Below are 6,137 nucleotides of genomic sequence, written 5' to 3' on the forward strand. Positions count from 1 at the left end.
TTGAGATAGCGCAGCTGGCTACCTTTGGTGGTATTGTGGTTGTGCCTGTTGGAAAGCTAGAGGACCATTAAGAAACTTGTTCCTTAGAGCTTGACCACCATAGCTAAAATTGGGGTGATCTCTCCATCCTAGATTGTATTTGTTAAAGTAAGGATCATATCTCCTTTGTGGTTGTCCAAGAAATCCACCTATAGCACTAATTTGCTTACTTGGCTGATCTTGTAATGTTCGGCACATGTCAATTGCATGCCCTTGTAGTTAGCAAATTTCACACTTTTTAACTTGTTGCACATTACCTATAACCAATTGGCTCACAAGAGAGGTAAGATTGGCTATTTGATTTTTTAAAGAAAAATGACTTACCTCACTCACTCTCTTTTTGTGGTGCTTCGCACTTGGTGCTAAATTGTTGAGAATTGATAGCCATATTTGCAATTAATTTCCTAGTAGCTTTAAGTGTCTTATCAACCAAGGCATCACCATTTGCAGCATCAATCATGCTTTTATCAAGTGGGAGAAGCCCTTCATAAAAGTACTGGATAAGCAACTGATCACTAATTTGATGATGAAGGCAATTAGCACACAATTTCTTAAACCTCTCCCAATACTCATGTAAGGTTTCTTCTGCATGATGCCATAAATTTCCTTTCTTATATTGGCAGCTTTAGAGGCTGGAAAGTATTTTCCTAAAAAAAGCCTTTTCATGTCATTCCATGAGGTGATGGATCATGATGGTAAATAATAGAGCCAATCCTTAGCTAAATCAGCTAGAGAGAAAGGAAAAGCTTTAAGCTTAATTTGCTCTTTAGTGATCCCTGTTCGTTTTATGATCAAGCACGCCACATGGAACTCCTTTAAGTGCTTATGAGGGTCTTCACCTACAAGACCATGAAAAGAGGGCAAAAGATGTATCAATCCAGATTTTAATTCAAAAGCTACTATTAAAGTAGGATATTAAATACACAATGGTTATTAGTTTGTGTTAGGAGTAGCCAACTCTTTTAGAGTAGGATTGGCATTTTGATTCGCTGCCATTAGTATTGTTTCGGCTTCTTGCTCAGAAGATCAATAAAAGGATTTTCAAATTGTTCTTCAATAGGAGGTACATCTGTAGCAACAAAAGGAATGTTTTGAGATGAGCTTATAGATTCTAATAGATGTTTTAGAAAATCTTTAATGCGTTGAAGCCTTATGTCGATATCCCCACATATAACCTGAAAGAGAACACTAAAACAAACTTCAAACATACTTGAATTCAAATTTACTAATCAATGCAAAATCATTCCTCGATAACGGTGCTAAAATTTAGTGCATGCTAAATGCACCAATTAAATAAAATACTCTACTAGACTGACTAGCTTATAGCAAGAGCAAGTAAAGGTTGATCACACAGAGAATGATTGACCAATTAGCAAGGTGAACTCAAGTCCTCACACACACTAACAATAAAGAAAAAAGGGGGTTTTGAATTTTATTAATTCTAAGGAAACTAAATTAAGCAAATTAAACAAAAAGCTAAACTATGCAAATTGACAAGAATGCAACTAAGACAAATTAACATAATATGGTAAATGGCTCAATAGAGAGATATGTATCCACTATAAGAATTAAATATCAATCATTGACACTAATGCAATAATTCATTCACTTAAACAAATTATTGTAGAAACCAAACAAGCGTCAATTTCCCTCTTTCTCCTTGCTTATTAGATTAATTAAAGTAAGCGTCTAATTAACACCTAACTAATTGAACAACCTTAGTCAAGTGTAAGAATGAGCTCAATGGCAGCTTTAACATACTAGAAAAACATCACCAATTCTAGATAATAATTACACAACCATAATCATTTAACCTAAACTATGAATCTCTAGGCAATATGATGAATTCACATAATATCACCTTTATTACTGATGTAAAGTTAATCAAGCAATTACAGACTTAATCAATTATACTAGCATTAAACATACATACATGAATAATTAAGTAGTAAGTCTCCTAAATAATTAAACATACCATTTTTTCATGAATCACCAGAGAAACATAGATATTCAAGTGAAGAAATATTGATTTAATTGATAGCTCAAAATATCTAACAAAAGAAAACACAATCAAAATAACAAAAACAAATAAGAACATGTTGCCCTTTATGAATACAATTGGAACAAATTGAATCTGATGTTGATGATGATGCCACACACTCCAAAGGGATGTAGAAGTGCTCCATAAGTCAAAAAAGAAGAAGAAATCACACTAGCAACTAGATCAAGTGATCAACACCATTGAATGCACAAAGAGGGAATTTGGCCACAATGAGTAGAAGGGAATTTATGAACTCCAACTCTATATTTTGGACCCTTTTTTATAGAGAAAAATAGGTTAACTAAGACTCAAAATCTAATTTGGAAGTCCTAGTCGCATTTTGACTTAAAACTCCCTCAAGAATTCTAGTTAAAGTAGGAAAACAAGATAAAAACAACTTTACTTATATAAATCTACCACTTGCATGACCTAGGGCGCCCACACACCTTTATTTTATTTATTTTGGGCCCTAAATAAAATAATTGAACTCACTAATTAAGGCCCTAACTCCTGGTTCCACATAGCTCCACATAAAAGCCCAAACACACTCAACATGTGACCCGTAATATAATCTGACCCAATTGCTCTCATTTTTCATATATTACCTCAAAATTTTCAAATAAGGTCCCTCTAAGCCCAGAAGGTCACATTCAAACTCTAAATAGTATATCACATATAAGATTCAATAAGGCTGTCAAAAGAAGCTCAAAATGGGTTGATGTTCGAATTTGCTCATTTTTCACTTAGCCTCCAAATTACTATGAATAGGACACCTCTAAGCCCATTTTTTCATTGGCTAAGTCCCCATTAAAATCCCACCTTCATGTGCCTTAAAATGCTTGATGTGTGCTTTACTTCTTTTTGTGCTCAATTCTCTTTATGCTTCATAAGCTCTTCCATCTCTTGTAGACACTTAATAACATAAAAACAAGCATTAACAAGCTAATTAAACAAGAAACAAACTTAAAAGACTAAGTATTCAATGATAAAGATATGACATTTTAAGCAACTATCACCTAGGTCTAGTTTCATATCCATCATTAGCCCTATATGTCTAAATGTCATAATCATCATTAATTGATATTTTTTTATTTGCCCAATAAATCAAAAAAATTTTATGGCTAATATTGTAGCAATTTAAAAGTTTATTGATTGGCCCAATCATATGTCTAAATGTCATAATCATCATTAATTGATATTTTTTTATTTGCCCAATAAATCAAAAAAATTTTATGGCTAATATTGTAGTAATTTAAAAGTTTATTGATTGGCCCAATTAAGCAAAAAATTAATGTGTTCATATTTTAATTTTTAAAAGAGTAGTTTTATTAACATAAAAAATTGAAAAATTGGTGGCCAACATTTTTAAAATTTTCCTTTAATTTATTAAAAAAAAGTAATTTAAAAATATTCAAATTATGAGTTAAATAAACAAAACGCTTTTGTGTAAATGTTGTATCCTTCAAATCGAACTCAAGGGTTTGAAACAGAGCCATCCAAAATTTTAATTTTTAATTTAGAGTACTTTAATTATGCATATATTTTTAACTGTCTCTCACGTTTATCCTCAAAAAAAACCTTAATAAAAGTTTAAAAGGTTCATTTTTTTATTAGCCCAATTAAATTAAAAATTTAATGAGTACATATTCTAATAATTTGAAACTTATTTTTTTACTGGCCTAACTTAGTTGAAAAATTGGTTGCCGATATCTTTTAAATTTACCTTCAAGTAATAAAAAGAATTTAAAAAGAATTAAATTGCGAGCAAGGTATATAAAACACATACATATCCGTCACTGGCCCCATGTATCTAAATGTTATAATCGCTATTAATTGATATTTTTTGTTGGCCCAATAAAACAAAAAATTTAATAGGCCAATATGACAGTAAATTAAATTATTTTGTAGCCCAATTAAACAAAAATTAATGAATTTATTTTAATTTTTAAAAGGCTAGTTTTTATTGACATAACAAAATGAAAAAAAAATTTCTTTAAGTAATGAAATAAAAAAAATTATTTTGAAAAAAATTTAAACTGTGAGCTAAATACAGAAAATGGCTAGGTCTAATGTTGCATATATCTAACATCGAACTCGGGGCTCAAAACAAAACCATAGCCCCTCAAAAAATTTAATTTTTAACTTAGAGTACTTTAATTATGGGTATGTTCTTAGGTGTCTCTCACGTTTAGCCTTAAAAAAATCTTAACAAAATTTTCAAATGTTGATTTTTTTTATTAGCCTAATTAAATAAAAAATTTAATGAGTCTATATTCTAATAATTTGAAGCTTTTTTTTTTTAATTGGCTAAACTAAGTTGAAAAATTGGTAAACAATATTCTTTAAATTTACTTTTAAGTAATAAAAAAGAATTTGAAAATAATTAAATTGTGAGTAAGGTACAAAAAAACACTTAGGTCTAGTTATTATATCCGTCATTGGCTCCATACATCTAAATGTTATAATCATTATTAGTTGATATTTTTTTATTAGACCAATAAAGAAAAAAATTTAAAGGCCAATATTTTAATAATTTAAAAGGTTTTTTACTGGCTCAATTAAGAAAAAAAATTAATGAGTCCATATTTTAATTTTTAAAAGATTAATTTTTATTGACCTAAAAAAATTAAAAAATTATTGGCCCATATTTTTAAATTTTTCTTTAATTAAAAAAATTGTAATGACCTAACTCTATGGGCTGGACCGGCATTAGAACTTGAGCTAGCCTAAAGCCCCTGAAGCCTATAATAAGACTCATTATTACAAAACCCATAACCAGACCCAAACTCAGGGCCCAACACACAAGATAAAATAAAATATTATAATTATATTTGAGTCATCTTAGCCCAAAAGGTATGGCACATACACAACTAAGGGAGCCCAGGTCACCTGATATCCAACATACATAATCCATTTAATTATTAAATAATTAATAACATAATATATTAATACAAGTTAGTGTCGCAACAGCGTTCTAAGAGTGAAATAAACAAATAAGTAAATAATTAACTAAACAAAGTAAAAACTACTACTAAGCAATATGACAACCTGCAAAGAAAAATGCAAGTTAGACTTTGCAGAAAAAAATGCTCCTCTTTTAACCTAGAAGAATATATTAAATAGGAATAAATGTCCTACTCTGAGAGTTCAGATATTGATTATAATTATAATTTTTATAACTATCTATTTCTAATGTAGTCCATTGATGAAAATGGATCAAACAAAGAAATCACTCAATCCTCGCATGAAAGGATGAATTGGAGCTACACATGCACCCATAATATATAATGGGAGCTGACCCCATACCCTAGCTTTCTTAAATCCAACATATTATCTTAAACCTTTTCTATGAGAGTCAGTGAAATATAGTGCTATACCTACCCCACATTGGCAAGAGTTAGATGATCCATATAACTGTCATACCTATCTCACCCATCCATATCCATATCCATGGGAGTCAGTGAAATTCTCATGCCATACCTACCCTAAGATTTCCACATCCAAAATACATATATATAAAGCTCTAACTTATCCCCAAGGAGACATAACATAGAAAATTATAATGCATAAAAAATTAGGGAATGCTCCTAATAATATAACTAATTACATGTGCATAAAGGAATGCATGGGCATGCCACAAAATATAAAATATAAAAATTATAAATAATAATGAAATTATGAAAATAATCAATATCTAACTCACAAACTATCAGGCCCAACTTTTAGACCAGACTGGCACTAGAACTGAGGTCAGCATAATGCCCTCAAAGCCCGTAATAAGCATACGTAACTACAACCTAACAACTAAACCCAAAATGGAGGGCCTAACTTAAGAAAACAAACGGATCGAGTCCGGTTATAAAATTAACAATCCAATGGAGAGGAAAACTCACCTGACCTATAACATAATTAAAAAAAACTCACAAATTGGGGAGCTTAACTTACCTTTTCAAATCACAATCATATCCAATATCATAATGGGAACTCAGCTCACCTCAAATGCATACTAAGTTTAAAAAATTAGTTTTACATCACAAGGACATTTAAAACAGTCACT

General features: G+C 30.5%; 1 pseudogene; it reads left to right on the forward strand.

The window, feature by feature from the left end:
• The first annotated feature begins 557 nt into the window (after positions 1-557).
• Positions 558-657, forward strand: LOC131183620 (small nucleolar RNA R71; annotated as a pseudogene).
• The last annotated feature ends 5,480 nt before the right edge of the window (positions 658-6,137 follow it).

This window comes from Hevea brasiliensis, chromosome 9 (assembly GCF_030052815.1).
Source record: "Hevea brasiliensis isolate MT/VB/25A 57/8 chromosome 9, ASM3005281v1, whole genome shotgun sequence".
Taxonomy (NCBI): domain Eukaryota; kingdom Viridiplantae; phylum Streptophyta; class Magnoliopsida; order Malpighiales; family Euphorbiaceae; genus Hevea; species Hevea brasiliensis.